The 24,550-nt window shown below is 35.1% G+C and overlaps 1 protein-coding gene and 1 long non-coding RNA gene across 5 annotated transcripts in view; one reads left to right on the top strand and one right to left on the bottom strand.

Moving 5' to 3' along the window:
• LOC139819156 (uncharacterized) overlaps positions 1-24,550 on the bottom strand; it is a 48,075-nt gene that overhangs the window by 10,883 nt on the left and 12,642 nt on the right. The window lies entirely within an intron of this gene.
• Positions 13,185-20,816, top strand: LOC139818715 (uncharacterized). Of its 4 annotated transcripts, none has more exons than XR_011733490.1 (7): positions 13,186-13,300; positions 13,379-15,683; positions 16,166-16,452; positions 16,571-16,816; positions 16,928-17,273; positions 17,346-17,476; positions 17,554-20,816. It is a non-coding gene; the product is annotated as an uncharacterized lncRNA (long non-coding RNA). The 4 variants fall into 4 exon arrangements; XR_011733492.1 differs by having other exon boundaries at positions 13,189-13,300; positions 13,379-13,917; XR_011733491.1 differs by having other exon boundaries at positions 13,189-13,300; positions 13,379-13,922.

Below are 24,550 nucleotides of genomic sequence, written 5' to 3'. Positions count from 1 at the left end.
GAAACTCTCAACGCTTCTCAAAAGGAGCAGTTTGCTGAATTGGTGATCGAGTTTCAAGATGTCTTTTCGGAAGATGTGGTTGCAAGAAATTGCTCCGTCGTTGAGCATGCTATTAGGGTGAAAAATTCTTCTCCAATTAAACAGGCTCCTAGGCGAATTCCACTGCATATGCGAGAAAAGGTGGAAAAGATTTTAAACGAAATGAAACAACGTGGTGTCATTGAAGAATCTCATAGCGCCTGGGTTTCTCCAGCTGTTTTAGTTAAAAAGAAAGATGGAACGATTAGATTCTGTATCGATTTCAGGAAGCTCAATGCCATTACAGAAAAAGATTCTTATCCTATTCCCAAGATAGATAATCTTTTTGATCGTTTATCCGGAAATTCCTGGTTCACCACCTTAGATTTAAAAAGCGGCTATTGGCAGGTAAAGCTTCGTCCTCAGGATAGGGAGAAAACGGCCTTCTCTATAGGAAATGGCTTATGGCAGTTTACTGTAATGCCATTTGGATTATGTAATGCTCCTGCTACTTTTGAGCGATTTATGGAGCAAGTTCTTCGTGAGATATTGAATAAGATCTGTATGGTTTATTTGGATGATGTCATCATCTATAGTAAAACTTTCGAGGGAATGCTGGCAAATTTAAGGGAAGTATTTCTTCGTTTACGGGGTGCAAATTTAAAACTCAATCCAAAAAATTGTACTTTCTTCGGGAGAGAAGTAAAATACTTAGGCCATGTCGTTTCAGAAAGAGGAATCTCCACTGATTCGGAGAAAATTAAGACCGTTCAAGAGTGGCCTATTCCTCAAAATAAGAAGCAAGTGCGAAGCTTCTTGGGACTCTGCTCTTATTATAGGAAATTTGTGAAGGGATTTTCTCTTATTGCTAAGCCATTATTTTCTTTAACTGAGAATCTTAGAAAATTTGTGTGGGATGGGCGTTGTCAGGAAGCTTTTGAGAAGCTTAAACAAAACTTAATTTCTCCTCCTATTTTAGCTTTCCCAATAGAAAAAGGGGAATTTATTCTTGATACTGACGCTTCAAATCACGGCTTGGGCGCGGTACTTTCTCAGATTCAGGATAGTAGGGAGAGGGTCTTAGCTTATTATAGTCGGGTTTTGAGCAAATCTGAAAGGAACTATTGCGTAACTCGTCGGGAGCTGTTAGCTTTGGTGGAGGCTTTGAAGACCTTCCATCACTATTTATATGGACGTGAATTCTCGGTTAGAACGGATCATATTTCGTTACGCTGGTTGATGTCTTTTAAGAATCTAGAAGGGCAGTTAGCACGTTGGATGGAACGCCTACAACAATTTAATTTCGTAGTCAAGCACCGAGCAGGAAAGGTGCACGCAAACGCTGACGCGTTGTCTAGGCGTCCATGTGCGGAAGGAAACTGCAGATATTGTGATAAAGTGGAGATGGGGAAAGAAAGTATTGTAAGGGGAGATGTTAGAAGAATGATCTTCAAAGAAATTGAATCTGCGGACTGAAAAAGAATGCAATTGGAGGACCCTTCAATTGTAGGAATTTATCGTGGAAAAGAGGAGAATAGGCGACCTCTTCGTCAAGAAATAGCTCAGAGAGATTCGACTGCTAAGGACTATTGGCTCCAATGGGATTCCCTGGTGATTAAAGACGGGATTTTGTGGAAATGGGAGTCTCCAAATTTATGTTCCGTTGTTTTTCAAACTATAGTTCCTCGAGGAATGATTTCGCGAATTTTAGAAGAAGCTCATGATTCTTCCACAGGTGGCCATTTTGGTGTCAATAAGACCTTAGAGAAGATCCGGAAACATTTTTATTAGGCTTTCTGTAAGCAGGATGTCAAACATTGGTGTAGGACTTGTAAAGTTTGCGTTTCAAAGAGAGGGCCATCTGATAAAGGAAAGTCTTCTATGCAAATTTACAATGTCAGTGCGCCTTTCGAAAGAATTCAAATGGATGTTCTTGGTCCCCTTCCAACTTCTTCTTCGGGAAATAAATATCTGTTGGTGGTTACGGACTGTTTCACGAAATGGGTGGAAGCTTTTCCGCTTGGAAATATTAGGGCTAAAACGATTACGGAAGTTTTCTTGAGTCAAGTGGTTTCTAGATACGGCATTCCTTCGGAATTACATACTGACCAAAGAAGAAATTTTGAATCTCGATTATTCTTGGAACTAACTCAGTTATTGGGAATTAAAAAAACAAAAACTACTCCATTTTACCCTCAATCCAATGGTCAGGTGGAACGTCAACATCAGACGTTGTTAAATTATCTGGCAAAGTTCGTTGCTGAAAATCAACGAGATTGGGATCGTATTTAAGTCAGGAGTTAAGATTACCCTTGGATCTACTTCGCGGACATCCTCCTGGTTCTGAGACTATTCCTTCGGAAAGAGAATATTTCCGTCACTTGAAAGGAAAAATGGATCTCATTCATAACATTGTATGTCAACGTATGGAAATTAAGTCTCAAAAAGCCAAGGCGCTTTATGATCGGAAGGATAGACAATTATGCTATGAGCCTGGACAAAGTCTGGTTATTTAATCCTCGAAGAAAAATAGGAATAACTCCTAAGTTACAAAGTAATTGGGAAGGTCCTTTTGAAGTCGTTAAAAGAATAAATGATGTAGTTTATTGCATTCGTAGGTCTAAACGGCATAAGAACAAAGTCGTTCATTTAGATAGATTAGCTACTTTTTATGAGAGGTAATTCCTTTCGAATCACGATTTTCATCCGGAGCGCGGAGCCCGAAAAATTTCAATTCATTTAATTAGTTTTTAGGTTTTTAAGAAAAAGATATTTTTCTTTTGTTGTTACTTTCAGCTACTTCTCCGGGAAGATGGTGCCGAACAACATCAGGCGAAGATATTAGCTGAAAGAAGACCGCCTTGCCCACAGTTTTTAATCGTGGTTTTTCCGTGGGACTTAGGGCAAATGCCAAGGCGGGGACTGGGGAGTCTTGCGAGACGCAGGGTCCACGAAAGCTTCCCCCTCCAGTCCGAAGACTCTCAAGAGGACAGCGCTGGTAGTAGAAGGAAAGCCGACGTTGAAGAGGTTCACACGTGGAAAGAAGCGTTTTTTGGATTGAGGGAAGAAACGAAGCTCGTTAACTCGCAGCTTAGCTCGAGGTAGAGCAGGAAGCGTTTCAAGTTCCCGGAAATTTAAGAGAAAGAAACTGCTTGCAACTTTCCTCTAGTTGTCGGGACGACAACTTAAGAAGAGGGGGACAATGTTACGCCCGTGCTGGACACTGAGTTAGAGAAGTCGCGGAAAGCTGTGAAGCGCGCTCCTTGACAACGGGTTTGAAAAAATTTGTTGATGGATTTATTGATTTTCTGTCTGGCGGATTTTTGAAATCCGCACGCGTTCTGTTTTACGAGCTTGGAATAAACGCATTTCTTAAGTTCTTTTGAGTTCTCTTTCCTTTTGCGAGTTCTGCGAAATACGTGCGCGAGTGTGGAGTGCGCGATAGTGTTACGGCGGCGAGCTTACTCGACGAGCGTAACATTTCGCCGCGAGATGTTTATCTAAAAATTCACGCTTAATATATTGTTGCATTTGTAGCACAGAAAAACCAGCGTTTCATATCCGACGGACCTGTCATCCATTAAAAACACAGGACTTGAAAATTACAAGACTGATTTAGAAATCCTTCAGCATGACAATGAATTTTTTAGAATGTGGGCTTCAGACTTATGTCGGAAGACAAATGGACATCCCTTGCCTTCTCATTACAAAAACTATGCCCTAAGTATCCTTAATACTTATCCACTATTTGGGCAATCTGTTTTAAACAAGAATGTGCCGCAAACAGAGCAGACAACAAGTCAAAGTACACTTAACCATGTAAGTTGAGTCGGGCATTGAATCCATTGACAAATACCATTAAAACAAATATAATGAACAAAACGTTTCCATCGGCCGTTGGTCATGAAACTGAGCGCATGTATAAGGAACAGAAGAAACTGGTTGAAGAAACGCATCAGCAGTAAAAATACAGGAAGCAAAAAGTAAATGTTACAGAAACTAAAAGCCGATCACGTCTGTCTCACGATAGTTACTAATTAATTGTTTTTGGAATAGTACTTACACGTCAGAAAAACATTGCAATTATAATTATAAAATTCACATACTTTGCACAGTTCTTGAGGGGGTTAATGTAACTGACATGATCGTTTGTTTAATCCCAGATTTTCTCAGCAGTCAGCTAAAGTGGAATCTTATGCTAGTAGTTCTAAAAAAGACAATCTACAACCAGCATAAGGGAACGGGCTTTTTACCTTGGAGACCTGCTGCGGATATGGGTACGAACCGGCGCGACACCTCCACGTGGCCCTCTCCTGGATTTTCAAGGTCCGAGGGGAAGATCCGGACACCGCCGCAACTGCGGTGCTCTTCGCGTTCCAAACCCTATCTCCCTGCTAGAGGTTTCCAGGGAACTCGAACGCTTATACAGAAAAGAAAACTCTTCCCGGATCTCCCGACGGCGTCTCCAGGTCATTTTGGGTTACCCCGACGAACACTCTTACGAGGGCCCGAATTGTATGCGGTTCCGCTGCCGGGTTCCGGAATAGGAACCGGATTCCCTTTCGCCCGACGGGCAGAAGTCGAAGACAACTATTAGCAAAGACTCAAACAATTTGTTGAAGGAATTAAAAAAATCCACTAATATTAAAGATATAAATCACGTAAAAGTGTTACTATCTGAGACATTCAATACGCGCCGACAGTGGATAAAAGATTTAGGAAACAGCTGCTCCGTAATTTTGGACGAATATCCTGTCTTGAAAAACACTGATCTTGTAAGTATTTTAAGTACTTATAATTTCTTGAACTCCTACTGAAGTATTGTAAAGAACTGTTCCTTGAAGTACTGTTTCTTGAAGCTACTACTTCAAATCTTTAACTGCAAACATTTCTATCAATTTATTTTAATTTAAAAAAAGTATAGATATAAGTTTAAAAGTATAGATGTAAAATTTCTGTTACTTGTACTTAAAACTTACGAATTTGTAGCTATTATATGAGGCCAACCTTATGGGCATTCTACCCGAGACTCGGGTGAAAAAGAACCTGCCCGATGTTATTGAAAAATTGTCAGTGTATTTTGACTTGCCTGCAAAATCTGATGCTGTTAATGAGCTCACACTCCTCACAAAATTAGAAAGAGAACTGCAGCAGACGAAAATAGCAGCTGCAGTACCTAGAGTTTTTACAATTTGAAAGGTAAGTTAAATATTTTTATCCTTCATACCCGCCTTTCTTTCAAGGAAGGCAAAAACGGCTACGTACAGTCTACTATAATGGGAGAATATTCACCACTGTTTATTACTACTTAACTATGTAAGATATAGTTTTATATCTATGTATATAGTCTAGTATTATAGTATAGTATTATATCTGTACTATACAATAATACTGTGATCACCGGTGAAAAGTTCAATTATCTCGAGAACGGTGCACATTAGAAAATTTTCATTAAAAAATTCAGTTTCAATTCGGCGAGAGGTATCCATTGTTTCAGAATTACCATTAAACCAGAATTACCCTATATAACTTAATTCCTACTGTTTAATATTACAGTGACTCGCATTTGTTTTCATAATTCTTTCCTTCTCGTTCCAGATTTTTGAGAAGACCGATGATTTGAATTCGGAACCTAATGAATCCTTGCGCTTGGTACTATATGTAGACGTCGACAAATTAAAAACTGGCTTTTTGATTGGTGAAGGACTCATCTTTGAAATCTTTGAAATCACCGTTGAAAAATGTGTAGTGGTTCTCCTCGCTGCATATTACGTGTTTCAAAGAGGATATCCGTTAGCTTATCTGAACCTCATGACCTTTTTGGACGTGAACTTGCTGGAGACGCCACCTCCCTCAAAGTGCCATTCCAAATATACAAAATTCATTCAAAAATTGAATTTGGTGCACTAGTTTACTATAAATAGTAAACTAGTGGCGTCTCCAGCAAGTTCACGTCCAAAAAAGTCATGAGGTTTAGATAAGCTGACGGATATCCTCTATTTACTATTTATAGTAAACTAGTGCACTAAATTCAATTTTTCTGTAGTTCTGTAGTAAAAAATCTACATGAAAAGTATTGATTTTGGTAAATTTAGATCATAATTTACAATTTAGCTACTTCTAAAGGGGGATTTTAAACGTCGTCTTTCGCTTTGTGTTTCTTTTGAATAAAATTTTTTAAATAAGAACTTTAAGTTGTTTCGTTTCTCTATTGTAATTGTATTCAATACATTTCAGAGATTTTTATTTTCATTTATTACTTTATTTATATTTTATCCGTATTATATTTATATCTATGTTATTACTTATTCATATTTCGTATTTCCTCTGTACTGATTGATTTACTAGGGATATACATTATTTAGAATATTTGGGGCATTAAATAAGTTCGTGCACAAATCTTTTAGTATTTGATGCGTACGATTCTTCCTTCGCCATCGTCCTAAATAAACGACGATCATATCCTGTCTAACGGCGTACCCTCTCAATCCTTCGAAAATGGTTCTATCCCATATTGCCGATATCGAACTAAAGCGGGGAGCACACACTTCTGCACAACGCATAATGCGTAAGCATAAGAAAATTGATTAGTCCATACACATGTGCATAAGGAAATAGACCAATCAGTTTTTTTTATGCTTATATATTATGCGTTATCAAAAGTCTGTGTTCCCCGCTTAACCCATTAAAAACATTACATCATCCCTATATATTATAGGCACGATGCTCGCTGACAAATCGACGCGATATATCACCGAGCGGGGTACTGGCTTTTGTTGTATAAGTTGTTTTTCCTTGTAGACTATCATTCATCATTCATCAATTAGAATGCTTGTATACAAAACACTTTTATAGGCATACAGAAAAACTTTTTTAAACATATACTTGGCTTTGCTATCTGTTGTTACTTTCATGATAATGTGCACAATCATTATACAACCTGAAAGTTTGTGAAAGCCAATAGTGTACTGAAAGAGAGAGAGAGAGAGAGAGAGAGAGAGAGAGAGAGAGAAAGAAAGAGAGAGAGAGAGAGAGAGAGAGAGAGAGAGAGAGAGAGAGAGAGAGAGAGAGAGAGAGAGAGAGAGAGAGAGAGAGAGAGAAAGAGAGAGAGAGAGAGAGAGAGAGAGAGAGAGAGAGAGAGAGAATAAGAGATACAATTAGAATGCTTGTATACAACAATTGTATCTCTTATTTTTTCTCTCTTTCAGTGCACTATTGGCTTTCACAAACTTTCAGGTTGTATAATGATTGCGTACAGCGTACATTATCATGAAAGTAACAACAGATAGCAAAGCCGCAAGTGATATATGTTTAAAAAAGTTTTTTTTTGTATGCCTAAAAGTGTTTGATTTTCAAAAATAAAACACTTTTATGTAACTGAAAAAATGAAAGACGTCTTATTCTCAAACACGTATTGCTGTCTTACAGGTGTTTGATAGTCAGTTACTTATAAATGATGAAAAGTAGTCTACAAAAAAAAAACAACTTATTAATCAAACACTTATTTCTTAGAGTGAATGCATCGGCAAATACAAAATTTATGAAAGAGCTAGAACCACTCATGGATGCTGAAAATATTAGTTTTGACCCAAATAATCAACATTTTCATTGTTTTGCACATGTAATAAATTTAGCCGTGAATGATATGCTCAGACTAATACAGTCTAATATCGATGAGATAGACGACGAACCGAGCGAATCCGATGAAGATGAAGAGATTTATCCCGATAATTGTACGAGAGTACTTACAAAACTTCAACATCTTTTTCGCAAAATTAAATATTCAGAACAGTGGACAAATAAATTGAAATTATGTTGCGAAACAACAAATTCTCGCATGATTTCACCAAATCTAGGTGCAGCTACACGGTGGAATTCGGTTTGTGACATAATAGACTCTGCGCTGCAGATGAAGCAAGCTCTAAATTTATTGTGCGAAAATAATATGATATTATGAAGAAATACCTTTTATCGGAAATGGAGTGGTCTCTTTTGAATATTCTAATTAAATTCCTATACGGCAGTTTAAAGTTTTGTCAACTACTCTAAGTGGCGAAAAATATATAACTTTACCGCTTGTTGTAATTGGTATTAATATGATGCTTGATAAACTTAAAACGTTCATTTTATCATATCAAAATTTTGATATGATAAATTGACAATTTTGTCACAAAGAATGTTGTCCATCAAGCCGCTACTGCAACCCGAGACAAATTAATCAAATACCTACTACAGAAAGTCTAATTGGATTTATTGCATAATACTCATTCTCAATCCACGACACAAAGTAGAGACTTTCCAACTAACAACATGGAGTAGAGAAATGATAGAAGAATCAATAAAGCAATTTGAATTCACATACCGAACTAAATATTACGAACCAAGAATGCTCGATCAAGCCAATCTCTCTACAACACCTGTAAATTTTGATGAAAGTTTGGAAAATGTTCCTGCCACGACACTCAATGCTGTACTGAATTTAGGATCTCTTTTTGAATCGAATAAATCAAATCAAAATTTAAGTACAAATTGGCGAAAAGAGTTAGATGATTATTTGCGTCTTCAACGAGCTGATAAAAATGAAAATATTCTTTCTTGGTGGAATCAAAATGAAAAGCAATTTCCCATATTAGCTTCAATGGCACGAGATTATTTTAGTATTTAGGCTACATCCGTTTCAGTGGAACGTTTTTTTTCGAAGGCATCGCTAGTAATCCGAAAACATCGCAATCGACTCAACAATAAATCAGCACGAAGCTTATTATGCTTAAATTCGTGGCTTACTTGCAGCCCCTCTTCAAAAATAATAACGACACTTGAAAATACCGAAAAATAAGCAAAATATTTAAGTGCAATGTGTGACGGAATTTAAATTTTTCTTATTATTTATTTTTTTCTCTTTTTTCTTAATTTAATTTTTATGGTGTTATTGTATCATTCTTTGTGTCATTCTTTTAAATATTAATGTAATGCTGAATTAATTAAAAAATAAATTTTAATTTAAATTTTCTTGTGTAAAAATTTTTTTATTTTAAATTTTTGATAGTGGAAAAGCTGGCAAGAGTACGCGCTTAATTTTTAAAGGCCTGTAGTTTTTATATTTTTAGATTTAGAGTTACAAACGCAAATGTTATAAAAATTTTTAAATTTTGAATTTGAAAAAATAACACACAATCCTTTATTTTAATCTCTCTTTGTATAAATAATAAAAAAAGAAAAAAATAAATAATAATAATTAATAATATAATTAATAATATAATATAAATATATATAAATATATATACATATATATATATATATATATATATATATATATATATATATACATATATATATATCTATATATATAAAATAGAATGTCTGTATGTATGTATGTATGTATGTTCTTTATACACTGTTAAACTATTCGACCGAATTTTTACCAAAAATATATAAAATAGGGGTAGAATTTCCCGGAGAATGCTATAAACTGTATAGTTTTTTGTTACCGATCTTTTTGGGAATCTGTATCCGAACTGATAAAGGAATTTTTTTCGATTAAGAATATTGAAACACAAATGAAGTCGTTTGAAGAAAAGATGTTATAGTGTATAGTTTTTCGTTACCGATCTTTTTGAGAACCGGTATCCAAAATTTTTCCAATTTTTCGGGAAATAATTGACCGAATTTTAAAAAATTGTATACATAATAGGGGTAGAATTTCCCAGGGAGTGCCATAAACTGTATAGTTTTTCGTTACCAATTTTTTTGGGAATCGATATCCGAAATTTTTCTAATTTTTTGGGAAATAATTTACCGAAGCTTAAAGAATTGTACATAAAACAGGGGTAAAATTTCCCGGGGAGTGCTATAAACTGTATAGTTTTTTGTTACCGATCTTTTTGGGAATTATTATCCAAAATTTTTCTAATTTTTCGGGCAATAATTGACCGAATCTTAAAGAATTGTATATAAAACAGGGGTAGAATTTCCCGGAGATTGCCATAAAGTGTATAATTTTTCGTTACCGATCTTTTTGGAAATCGGTTACAAAATTTTTCAAATTTTTTGGGAAATAATTGAGTGAATCTCAAAGAATTGTATATGACAGAATTGAACTTCAGTCGATAAAAAAGTATTATTTTTCAATTTATAGCATTTTTTGTGGATTGGTGTGTTATGTATGTGTATTTATCTTACAAAATTATATTTCTTTTTTATATGGAATACGAATATATGTTAACTCTTATAAAGTGTACATACATGGAAATAAATGTCTCAGGATTGTTTACGCGTCATGTTTACGATTCATTTACGCAATGTACCATTTAATCAGATATGAGTATTAGATGATGAGGTAATTTATTATACACTACAGACATAATTATATTGGCATAAAAATTTTTCTATTTATTATCACTCTTACATACAATCTAATTAATTTGCTTCTTTATAATAACACGCAAAAGTATTTGACAATATGACTTGGATGACCTTTAATGTTTCGTGGGCCATGTCGTATCCTGATTTTGCAGATTTGTTACTTTAGTACAAATGATCTATAACTTGTAGATTTCATGAAACATTTCTCGATGTAAAAATATACATAATGTGTTATTATATGTATGTTGATGCGTGATATATACTCTATACTGTGATATAAATTAAAATATATATCTCTCTCAAAAACATATAGTTTTAACATGGATGGAATTATTAATTTTTTATTATTTATTAATGAAAGTTTATACAAAGGTTATGATCTTAGAAGATCGAAGTCGACAAAAATACGTTTAATCAGACCACGTATAAATTATTTGGTATTTTTTGATAATAATTATTTTAAAAAAAGATTTGTAATGTTAAAATACAGCTATTCATGAAGTGGTACGTCACAAAGAGGTAGGTTAAGTGTGCGCATGCGTCAACCGAGTGAGACGGTGAGCATATTGCTTTCTTAAGGTCTTGGCACATAGAAAAACTTAAGCAGTAAAACTCAACCAGTAAGCAAATCAGCCAATCACAGTCAAGAACTTAAGGCACGGCCCTAAGCGGTAGCGAATCCATACTGTTGATTTCTTACTGCTTAAAGTTTTACTGCTTAAGTTTTTCTATGTGCCAAGGCCCTTACTCGTGTGATTCCACGCATAAATGGCGACCATCCAGTTGTGGCCAGACTCTTATTAGAGGGTCTCTAGCCATATTGCGACGGGGGCGCCGCGCGACGCGGCACGGACACGGCGCGCGCCTCGGATCCAGACTCCCTCGCGGCCGCTGGTAATTGACCGACCGTGGCGCGGCGATCGATCAACGTTCGCCCGTGACGTCACGCCCGTTCGAATCCGCGACCAGCGTCTTCGCTCGCTTCGCCGCGCGGCTTTTCGTGATGGGCTTAATTCGCGGAGTTTCGTGCGTTTATTAGTCGATTAGTACCGAAGACGTGGACGCGTCGTGGCCAGGAAACGATGCCGAGATGGAATCGCGTCGGGAAATGTTGCAGGCGACGGTCATGATGCGAGGATAAGTGGTAAGCCGTATACTCATTCTCCTCCGCACCTCACGCGACATCGAAATCGATGGTATTCTCACGAACGCGGATTGCGTTACTGCGAATGATCTGCGAATGATTTCGTCTATTCTGGCGACGAAAGCACGGTGCTCGTCTTGTAAGCGACGTTCAGAAACGATAAGATAGTTTCGGCGACTGTAAACGCGATAAATCCAAAATTGTATGAATCCTAAAAGTCTTGAATAACACGGAACCAATTAATCGTGGTATTCGAGGGTTACCTGTATAGTTATACAGATTTATTGAAAAAATAATTGCCAGAACAAAATCTATATAGTTATATAGATTTCGTTATGCTAATTATTTTTGGTTTGACGGACCAAAATCAGTATTTTTTTTTTAAATTAATTATTATATTATTGTGTGTGATAACCCTTTATGTACAAATTATTATTAATTAGTTGTTGCAACAGAGGCAATGGGAAAGAAGAAAAATTGAGTAGATCCGCGGGAGAAATCATTGTAATCAGTAATCATAATTCACGGTACGAAGTCGAGATGAAAGAAACAATACTTTGCAATATCGACACGAGACTCACAAAATATTGTCAAATTTAAGAAATCTATTACGCATCTCTTTTGCTGATTTTTCTCTCTTACGATATATTTTTTGTATCAATAATTATATATTTCTGAAATAATTTTTATAAACTATTATATCTACTTATACAGCATTAATATGACTATTGTAATTATTTATAATTATTATTTTTTTCTACTTTATTTAACTATATTTATTATATTTATTATAATTAACATTACTAGTTTTCTTAATTCATACTTGTTCATTTTTTTTTTTTCGCAACGGGCATAGGGGTATAAGCATGGTGAAATTGCCCCGGGCGAATATTTAATTGCCACTTCGAGGATATGTAGGTATTGATAAAAGACAATAACCCTTAAAAAATCAGACGTCTAACTCAACGGGTTTTCGAGTAGGTAAATCAAAAAATACTTAAAAATAAAAAAAAAATTTTTTCTCGGGAACGGCTTGATCGATTTTGATAAAATTTTAATATGTTATAGGGACATATAAAGACTTTCTTGAGACAGAGCAACAACCGTATAGAGTTTCATTATCCAGTAAAAAAAATTGTTTTTTTCCAAAAATTATTTTTTTAAGCATGATATGATTTGAGCAAAATTATGAAATTATTTTTTTTTAGAAGCTTTATACTCTCTTATATAAAATATATTTTTTTCGATTGATTCGAAATGGTGCGCCGTACTGAAAAAAAAAAACTTTTATACTATGAATTTTCCGGTTTTTGATATTTATTGGTCGTTATTTTATAATAACAATCTATATATTATAGATTTGTGCGAAAAAATCCAAATTATTTTATTAAAATCGGTAAAATAATTTTTAGATCAATTTATTAATTTTTATTATTTAAAAAAACAAACAATGACGGTTTTATAAAAAACTATATTATAATTATGTTTTTATAATTAACTATTCATTTATGTTTTTATATTTAAAAAATTAGCGCCATTTTTCCAACAGTTCTCTGAATGCCCATAAGATGGCATTCTTTCAGATCGGTAACTATGGCTACGGTCAACGTGACGCTACAAATGCTTCGAAGCATTCCTCTTCTCTTTTCTTTCAATGAAGAAAGAAGGAGAAGAAGAACGCTCCAAAGCATTTGTAGCGTCACGTTGATGACCTATATAGCCTATAACCACGATTGACGATTTGCAATATAACCTAAAACTCTTCGATGAACATTTGTAAGTTAAATACTAACCCACATGATAAAGTTATGTTACAACTAGTGCAATAAAGTTTTCTGTTACTTTTGTTTTTAGCTGTCTTAAAAATGTCATCGTCTAAAACTAATACGGCTTAGTGTTGTATATGCTTCACTTATTTGCGAAAAACTGTGGGTAATCACAAGTTTATATTATCAGAAGAAGACGTACATGAGTTTTCACCGTTTTTTGACAGTGTTTACATTGGGGATATTATATGTGCCGTGTGACGTTGCACCGGGTGCCCGTCACTGGGACCGGGCACGTAGAACCCCCTCGACCCTTTATACGGCGCGCGTACCCGCTTGTCGAGTCATCATGTTTTTAGTTTAGATATTAGTTACAGGAGGAAGCGTTCGGGCGACCCGAATAGGCCGGGTGGCGCCATCCGCCGGCGCGGTGAAGCGCCCCAAAATTATAGAAGGCCGCGAAGCGGGCCCGCCACGATCGTCACTGTTGGGCCGATCTCGAGCGTGCGTGGACGTCCGGCGAGGAGTCCTGAGGGTGTATTAAGCGAGGGCGGCGGCCCTACAAGCCCACTAAGAAGGAAGGATCGAGGACCACGAGAGTATTGTAAACGACCGGCAATCCCGAAAGTAAGGTAACGGGGCCAGCGGGGCGGAACGTCGAGTACCGTTTCACGTATCGTATTTCGTATTTGGAGATGTGCGTAGGATCGCTTCCCGACCTACGCACTAATGTCGTGAATCCCTCGGGATTATTGCTTAGGTAATCTTTACGGGTATGACAAATCCCGCCCGCTGCTACCCCGTGAATAGCGTAAAAGAGGGGCCCGTTTCCGCTCGACTCGACAATCCGGTGCATGATTGCGTGTGATAGCGTGTCGGCGACGTGGCGGCCTTGCCACTCGTCACGATCCTTGAGAGTGTTATGTGATTATGCGGATCGACTCAACAGTCACCCGACGATTAGTTTTCGCGTTGCCGTTAATCCGAGGGTTTATTTCACGTTTCCGGTAGTCTTAGTGTTTCGTTAATCGTAAGCCTCGCGTCCACGGTGGCGTGAATCTCGTCCGTGCGTTCATTCTAGGGCGTATCGGTACGTAGACCCGTTAATTACCGCGCCCGGTGCTTCGAGTGTGAGGCGACGGAGTAACGAGTCGGGGGTGTGCATTTCGGATTATTCCGTGTACCGTTCCGCGTTTTGGTCTTAGAGTTCCGTTTACCGTTTAGAGTTGCGTCCTTTCGAGTGGAGATATCACGCGCCCCGGAGTGTATCGTGCGGAAGTATCACGCGCTCACGGAGTGGACCGAGGAGCGAGAAGAATCGTACCCCGTATATTGCGTGTACTCTCCCGGTAGTTACGATTGCGCGTATCCTTTCGTTTGCGGGTATTATTCCGTTCGTTAGCTTATATGGTCGCATTCCGTATATGAGTTGATATTAATGTTCGCGCTCCCGTTAAGCTCTATTACGGCGTTTCGCGTAGATTCTTTCTTGCGTGTATTATTTCGTCGGCGTATATTATTCCTTTTCGCGTATTTCATAGAGTAGAGTACTTCTTGCGTGCATTATTTCGTCGGCGTACATGATTACGTTTCGTGCGTTCCATCGCGTGGATTATTTCTTGCGTGTATTAGTGGTCGACGTATATTATTACGTTTCGCGCATTTCATCGCGTAGATTATCCCTGGCGTGTATTATTGTGTCGGTGTATATTATTGCGCCTCGCGTACTTCCTAGCGTAGAGTGTCCCTTATTGCGAGTATCAGTTACCCGTACGTTTTTCCGGGAATATTATTCCTGCGTCCGAGTTTATTTATACCGCGCAGACCCTTTGAAAGACCTTACGTGGTCAATGGAGTGCGATTGATCGCGGCGAATATTTCGCTCGCGTTCTGCTAGTTGTAACACAATTATCACGCTTTCTAGTATATTATATTTTGATTTACATGTTATTTGAGTGCTTTCTTTTGTGTTTGTCTTCGCCTCACCACGGTCAAACCCCTCCGCATTCGGCCTATGGAAGAACCACGACCCTCTACCGAAAATCCTGAGCAGTCGTTGCGATCGGTCAGAGCGGGTGTATCTTGATTATTGAATTAAGAGTCATATCGATAATGAGAGTTTGTTTCGGATCTATGTAGAGTTTATGTAGAGTACTTTTCACGGGTTAGAGTAAACGGTGGTGTGGCCGTATCCACACCTGGCGCCCAAAATAGTTTCGTATCGCTTCCGAGACCCGCTCTGCCACCCGATCAGAGATTTGCTGCGCGAGTCAGTCCCGCCTCACGGCCCGGGGAAAATAAAATATAGAGAAATAGCGTCGCAGCCGCTTGTCGAATGATAAAATATAAAAAACCAAAAGTTGATGAAACAGTTGTTGAAAGTTCTTCTGAGAGTGAGTCTGAAGTAATTTCATTGACGCTAGAAACCAGCGGCAGCGTCAAGAAAATGTAGTGGGGGAAGAAGTTCCGTTGAATTTTGCGGTACGCTAAAAAGTTGAGACGGTCTGAACTTCTTCCCCCACTACATTTTCTTGACGCTGCCGCTGGTTTATAGCGTCAATAAAATCGCACCTTTAGTTTGTGTGCGTGGAATCTTCACCAAAGTGCGCGGTGTCATATATAAAAATTGTTTTTCTCGTGTTAATTAAATAAAAAATGGGACTCCTACATGTGCTATTTGAAAAATTGAGATAGAAGGATAAAATTTTAGGAAGATCTTTTGATGCCTAAAGCTAACTTTTTCCATGATAAGAATTAAAAAAATTACTTTTTTAAACACATTCTAATATACATGGGTATCGAGAATCAAATCCTTCCGATTTTGAGAAATTACTTTTATTCTTGAGCAATATTTATCTTGTACTATATTGACCAGGTTTCGGATTCGAGTACAGAAGTATCTGAAGCAAGATCTGAAATGGCAGAAAATCTATCACAAAGTTCATCTGAGGACGCTTATAATTTAAAGAGACACAACACTTTTGCGGGAAAATTGACATATGCCTTAAGAACAAAAACTATCAATGTCAAAGAAATTCTATGTACAAACATCCAAGGAAAGGCGATTGTAAAATCTTATCAAAAACACAAGTCTTTGTCGCGACAATCTAGAATGCTAATTGTCGACATCATTCTGACAGAATTACTAAATCAAACCATCCAGTAATTTCATTTTACATTTTTTTATAACATGTATTTCCGTAATATATCAACATATGTTCATATATAATGTATTCATAATATATAGGTATTTTCATTTTTGCTTATTTTATATTTTTAGTTTGAAAAATGATGATTTTCTATACATAGCAGAGGAAATAGTAAAACTTTTTCCTACCGAAGATACAAGCACATACTACATTCCACCAATTTCGAAAAAAAATATCGCGAATTGGAAAATCTCTAATTTCACGTAGAAAATTACTGGACAAATATCGGAACAAAACACGTGCCTTGAAACTCATTCATGAGTGGAAATCACCAGACGACCGTAGAACCGATAGTCCGGACTCATCCTCCGATGAAGGTAGCCTGTAGTTATATTTTTTTTAAATATACATATGTATAAACTCAAAATTACATTCTACTTATTAAATTAATCAAATGTTTACATCCTAATTTCTGTATCATCTTACAGACGCTATTCTAGAAGCTAAAGCATGGCTGCAAAGTCATTCAATGCCATGGGAAATTGTTGTTACAAATTGGAAGTTGACGGCTGAATATCGATGAAAAAGTATAGTCAAACCGCAATTGGAAATTGTCTCAAATTTTTGAAAGCTGGCCTATTCTTAAACATCCAAATGCATATAAATTAATTGAAGAGGATTACTCATGTCTAAAATTATCAACGCGAGAATTAACATTGGAAAGTTGGACAACTTTTTTTACAAAAGTTTTAGCTGCTCGGCCACAAAAAAAAGACGATGACGCTGCAAAAGCTTTTGTAAAGTTGATTCAATCCGACGAGAAATTGACCGACAGTAAGTATATTTGCCTCTAAATAAATATACAACGTATTCACCTTGTGTAATTAATGTCATTTCATCAAACAGATGCAAAAGTTGTTGCGCAACTGAGACTTCTCCCACATCTACTTCCACCTAAAAACCGATTCCGTGTGAAAAAAAATCAGTGGAAACCATCGATACCTGAATGTAAAGATAGCCTAATTATTTCAACTACTGTAAGTATCATGATAATTAATATTCATCACATTCAAGTATACAATTACTGGCCTCTATATAGTACAATTTTTTGCAGTTAATAGCAGACATCACGAAAATACAAGAAGAAAAGAGACAAGCAGCCACGAATCTAGGGATTACATTGCAGCCTTTCATCGTTGTCGGCCCATCTAACACGGATATTTCTGATATTTTTATATCAGTTGATGACACCTTGTACAAGGTATTGTCAGTCCTAAAAGCTATAGATTTGTGCTTTAAAATTTTTCAAGTCTTTGACCTTGAATACCCGATAGAAAGCGCTCACATATGGTTATTATTTCAAAGAATTTTATATGGCTATGAAAATAGTTTGGATAAAATGACTCCGAATATAATGGAAACAATAAGCGATATAATGTCATTTAAAGATAAAAACACGTAATCACAGATGCAAACAATTTTTCCATTGTTTTATTTCATTTTTTAGTCAAAACAAATTGTTTATTGTTTCGTTCTAATTTTTAGTTTATTAGAATAATGCTAGAAAGATTTTGTGGAAAAAAGTTTGGTTTCTTATTGTTTGGATTTATCATAGTTGATAAAATAATTCTCGACAGAGTCTGCAACAAAAAATTTTTATTTTGTGTGGTTTTGTTTCAATGTTTAGTTTTTTTTTAAAGATACTGTAAAAAAAGCCTCCGTGCAAAAAAGTTTTCTTTCTTATTGTTTCGTTACAACCTTTTCGTTCAAAAAGATAGTACCAAAAATGATTCCGTGCCCATTTTGCGAAACGAAACTTTTTTCCGAAACTTGTCTTACTAAACACGTAAAATTGCGCCATAAAACTTTAATATTATCAGCCTGCTACTGTCCCCATGAAAAATGTACAAGAAGTTTTAACAGTTTTTATTCGTATAAAAGACACTTTTTCAAGGCATTTTAGTTCGTTTGGCAATAAACCACGGATCGGTCTAAATAGAAATCCTAAAAATAATTTTTCAGAACTTGCAGAATTGGAAAGTTTGAGTTGTCCTAACCTTGTGCCCTCGAATACAATTATTCAATCTCAACAACCGGAATGTTCATTTCACGAGCTTGCAATTTTCAATATCGAAGCTTTTGAATATATGTATAGTACAAACAGAAATCTTATCATTCGTTTCACAACTTTACTCGGAGTTAAGTCTCACACGATCGTTTGTTTCTACTTTGATTGATAAATTGAAGAATTTGTATGATTTAACTCTTATACCGATTTTGAAGCAAAAGTGTAATTCTGAAGATTATAAACAGGCCCTTTCAGATCTCACCAAGATGTTAACAATATTGCAACACGGTTTTGATAATTTTAAATCCGAACATCACAGTTTAAAATATTTTGAAAACGCAAATACTTTGATAAAACCACAGTCGCTCAAAATTCATGCATCGATAAGTTCCCGCTTTATCGGGGGAAAACGCAAAGCTGTTATTTCAAACATAGAAATCCAAGTGATATCAATAAAAAAAGTCCTAACAAAATTTTTAGAAATACCAAACGTTTTATCTTCAATTTTACAACATATTAAAGAATGCAAATCTAGTGAATCATTAATTTCAAATTTTCAAGGTGAATTATGGCAGAACATTGAATCTCAATTTGAGGAAAAAACCGTACTTCCATTGATATTTTATTTTGACGATGTTGAGATCAATAATCCTCTCGGTTCACATGCTAATATACGAAAACTCGGTGCCGTTTATTTTTCATTAAGATGTATCCCATATGAATTTAGTAGTATGTTGGAAAATATATTTCTTGCTCAACTTCACTATACGAAAGATCACAAGACCGCCGGTAACATGAAAATATTTCGTAATATTATCGATCAAATAACAGATCTCGAGAAACATGGGTTAATTGTAAATGTGGATGGTCAGCAACGAACGATTTATTTTTCTCTGTTAGCAATTATTGGTGATAATCTAGGTATGAATGAGATTTGTGGCTTCACAACAAGCTTTAACGCACAAAATGTGTGTAGAATATGTACAGCAAACAAAATTGAGAGCCGAAAACAAGTGAAAGAAAATACTCAAATGCTACGGACTGAACAAAATTATCTGAAAGACTGTGAAAGCTGCTCTACGGGAGTGAAAAGTAAATGCGTTTTTAATGAAATCCCGAAATTTCATGTTATACTAAATGCAAGTCTTGATCCTATGCATGATTTTTTCGAAGGAATATGTAAATATGAAATGGGTAAAATCTTGAATATTTTTATAAATATAGAGAACATTTTTTTTCCCTTGAAATTTTTAATGCCTGCTTGCAGCATTTTGATTGTGGTCGAAACTTTGGAAAAAACATACCAATCTCAATATCTAGCAACGCTCTTACTGCAGAAAATCTAATTATTTCAGCGTCAGAAATGGTTTTTTTAGTTAAACATCTTGGTATTCTGATCGGCGATCTGGTGCCCGTAAATAATAGCGTTTGGGAAGTTTTCCTCGTATTGCGACAAATTATAAATATCGTAATGAATTCATCATTTACCTCTGCAACAATTCAACTCCTTGAAACTTTAATATCGGAACATCATTCGCTGTATATGGAAGTTTTTGCGGAGCCACTAAAACCTAAACATCATTTCATCGTACATTATCCCCGATTATTGAGAAGATTAGGACCACTCAAACATTTTTCTTGCTTTCGTTTCGAAGCAAAGCACAAGCAATTCAAGGAGAATGCGAAAGCAATAAGATCCCGCAGAAATTGCCCGTACACTATGGCACTAAAACATCAACTTATTCTGTCACACAGATTTCATAGTAAAAAAGGATTTTCTGTCCGATTAAGTTTAGGGCCTACACTACGTCAAGAATTAACTGATCTGCCTGATTATCTTGATTTCAAAAATACACTTCCATGTAACATCCAATACGAATATGTACTCGACACTTGGTTAAAAGTGAATGGCATTACTTATTACAAAGATATGGCTATAGCTATGTATATGAAAGATAATACTATTATTTATGGCGAAATTCATTACATGACTATTAATAATATGCGCCAAATATCATTTATATGTACAGAATTTCATACCAAAACTGTTAACAGGCATTACTGTGCATTTAAGTAATTAAGAAATCTGTTTGGAGATTTATTAGGCTACAATATTTATTCTCTTATGTTCCGCAAAATGTTCACATGATGAGCGATGGTAATTTATATATTTCATGCAAATAGGTATAAATGTACCTTAATTTAGAAAAATACACTTCAATTCATACGAATTTGTGTTCAAAATTTTTGTCTTTAAAACTGTTCAATATATTATATAATTAATAAATAAAAATATTTTTATGTATAAATTGTTTACATCTTTATACTGGACTTTTAGTTCTTCCAACACATAGTTTTAAGGCTCCTGGATACTCGTCTCTTCTATCCTTGTTTGATGACGTCATTCAACTGATGACGTTCTACACTTATATGGTTAGAAGAACCTACAATTTCGTAGGATAATATTATAGAATAATTTTGTTGCAGCAATATTGAGGCTCCTAGGTACTCGCCTCTTCTATCCCTGTTTGATGACGCCAGAAGTGAGAAATGAGTGGAAATGACACGTTGAGCATTCTTGCACTTTATTTCCAAATAAAAAAACATTTGCACAAAATAACACTACAGATCATTTCAGCACAGTTTAAAAATATTCCGACTGCATCCTTTTCCCTCGACAGTTAAATAAACAGCCGTAAAATAAATGTAATACGAAGACTAACTATGCAGGCTTGTGCGCCCTGCGCATAAGCCGGCATGCTTATTGTTAGTCTTCGTATTAAATTTATTTTACGGCTGTTTATTTAACTGTCGAGGAAAAGGGATGCAGTTGGAATATTTTTAAAGTGTGCTGAAGTGATCTGTAGTGTTATTTTGTACAAATATCTTTTTATATATTTGGAAATAAAGTGCAAGAATGCTCAACGTGTCATTTCCACTCATTTCTCACTTCTGGCGTCATCACACAGGGATAGAAGAGGCGAGTACCTAGGAGCCTTAATATTGCTGCAACAAAATTATTCTATTATCCTACGAAATTGCAGGTTCTTCTAACCATATAAGTGTAGAACGTCATCAGTTGAATCAACTAAATAAATTGTTGAAATAAACAAAACTGTTCTACCGGCTTAATATACTGTTTAGTTCCTCAAATAAAAATTGCATTGTTCAACCTAAATATTGCGTTCTTTTGACAAACATTTTGGCTAATTGAACGACAGCCTTATTCAAATCAATCCAGAATTCTGTTCGTTAATTTCAATGAATGAACATGCTGATCGCATATTTCATTCGTTTAATAAGATAATTATTTATACTGAGCGAATATTTAGTTATTTTTACTTTATATTTTGGTGGACGCTTTATGTATACGATTGCTGTAATAAAAAAATTCAGTTGCTTCAACTCAATGTAGGATTTTTTCAATAAATTGTTTCTATCGACGAAATAAAATCTCGGTTTGCTCTATAAAAGTTTTTTATCAAACAACAAAACGTACGAATGCATCGATCACTTAACTTGTTCGTTAAATTACAACACTAAATATACGAACTGTGTATTGAAGTCATTCAACAAAGCTTTTATTTATATCAAATGTATATTTCGTTATCTCGATTTCATCTTTCGATACAGACTTCATGTATTCAGAAACATAATTTTAGTTGCTCTATATTTTCGTGAATATGAATTTTAACTGCATTTTAATAAATGAAACTGAATTTACATTCATGAAACTAGATATGTTGTTGTTTTAAGTTATTTTTCGTTTAAATAGAAAGTGATTTTGTTCAAAAAACATAATTTTAGTTGCTCTATATTTTCGTGAATATGAATTTTAACTGCATTTTAATAAATGGAACTGAATTTGCATTCATGAAACTAGATATGTTGTTGTTTTAAGTTATTTTTCGTTTAAATAGAAAGTGGTTTTGTTGATTGGAATCAAGATTTATTTGAAACAAAAAAATTTATCTGCATTCAACACAGACAAGTCCGCGTATTAAAAAAACATTATATTACAGTACCTGTGCATGTTTTAACTAAACTCTCAACTTTGTTGATTTAAATAGTGTTTTGTTAAATTAGTAACAAATTATTTTGTGTCATAATAATAATGTTTTGTCGAACGTATCGGACTAAATATTTTGGTTAGATGAAACAAATTTTGCCTTTTTCAACAAATTTTTTTTCTCAGTGCACATACCGATGTTGATAAAGGGAATAAAATATCTTCGATAAATTCTAGGCACATTAAGAATGATTGCCTTATTACGACTTCTGCAGAAATGTTGTATTTAATTTGTTACTTTGGAATGATCGTCAGTGACGTAATTCCTGAAGATGACGAGGTCTGGATTTTATATCAAACATTATACGATATTGTCAATACAGTTACAAGTATAAGAATTATTTCAGAAAAAGAAATCACACATTTACAGCAATTGATTAAAGAGCACAATAGGTTCCCTTACAAAAATATTTCACCGCTTTTACACCTCATTTAGATCGTTTTTAGCCCGTTTTTAGCCCGTTTTATCATTTTTATGTCCGTTTCTTGCACTCTCAAGCACGCGCAGTCTACATGATGAGTATACGCGAGTATGCAATCGTACACAATCCGCTTTAATCACTCGTTTTTAAGCAAAAGGGCCTTTTTGCGCCCCAAAAACGGGTCATACTCATTGCCAAATGCACGTTTTTACTACTCAAACTGACCGTTCTCGCGGTCCAAAAACGGTGAAAAATTTTTATAAGGGTTATATATGACGTTATTTAATAAAACACTAAAACCAAAATATCATTTCTTAATCCATTATCCAAACATTATTCATCTCATGGGCTCTTTAAAAAATTTATCTTCAATCCGCTTTGAAGCGTATCACAAAATATGTAAGACATATGCCCGAATTGTAGCTTCACGCAGAAACCTATTGTTAACATTATCCACAAAACTGCAATTACAATTTAGCTATCAATTATTAACTAAAAAAGGCTTCACTACGTCGGTGAATGTAGGTCGCACTATTGGAAAATTGCCTTATTATTTAAAACCTGAAATACTCTCAAAAGTTTGTTCGGAAGAAGATTACGAAGTATCATGGATACAAATTAATGGAAAAATGTATAAATCAAATTACAATATACGTTTAGGCATAAACGATGACGATAATCCGGTATTTGCAACAATTGTATCCGTAATAATATCTTATAATAATCATAGCGTTTATTTCACGTATAAGATTTGTGATACACTAGGTTTAAATAGTCATGCTAAAGCATATAAAATTAGATTACAAGGACACGAAATTAAGAAAATTCAAGTGTACAAAATTGACGATAACTACAACAATGTACCACCCGTATATGCAGCATATACGACATCCGGCGGTCGCTGCATGATTTCCGCCAGAAATTAGTATCATGTATATTATATAAAACAATATTTAAATAAAAAAACATTCCAGAATATTTCATGTGTTCTCAATAAAATGTCTACATTCAATTACATGTTAAACATTTCAGGTCATCATATATACACAAATTTGTAATACATGCTTATTATATATATATATATATATATATATATATATATATATATATATATATATAATTACAAACGTCGACGCGGATTTCCAGCAAAATAAAATTATTTACTATTAAAAAATATTTAATTGATGCAAAAAGATATTATTTTGTGCCAAATTCGAATTCCTTACCTAATAATAAATCTTCCGTTAATGTAACAAAATATACCTTTGTGCCAAAATTATATTCTTTAACTATTAAGAAATATTCAATTGATGCAAAAAGATATTCGTTCATGCCAAATTATATTCCTTAACTGTTAAGAAATATTCAATTGATGCAAAAAGATATTCGTTCGTGCCAAAATCAGATTCATTAACTATTAAAGTACGTTAATTTGGGGCAACAGAATATTCACTATTATCACAAACCAACGATTGCATTGATTCAACAAAATATTCGATTCGCCGTATCCAACCATGCCATTTATTATCTGTTAACGAGTTTTATTTGGTCC

The sequence above is a fragment of the Temnothorax longispinosus genome, chromosome 9 (assembly GCF_030848805.1).
Source record: "Temnothorax longispinosus isolate EJ_2023e chromosome 9, Tlon_JGU_v1, whole genome shotgun sequence".
Taxonomy (NCBI): domain Eukaryota; kingdom Metazoa; phylum Arthropoda; class Insecta; order Hymenoptera; family Formicidae; genus Temnothorax; species Temnothorax longispinosus.
The sequence above is the reverse complement of the archived record's forward strand: the minus strand, read 5'-3'. Positions and strand labels throughout refer to the sequence as shown.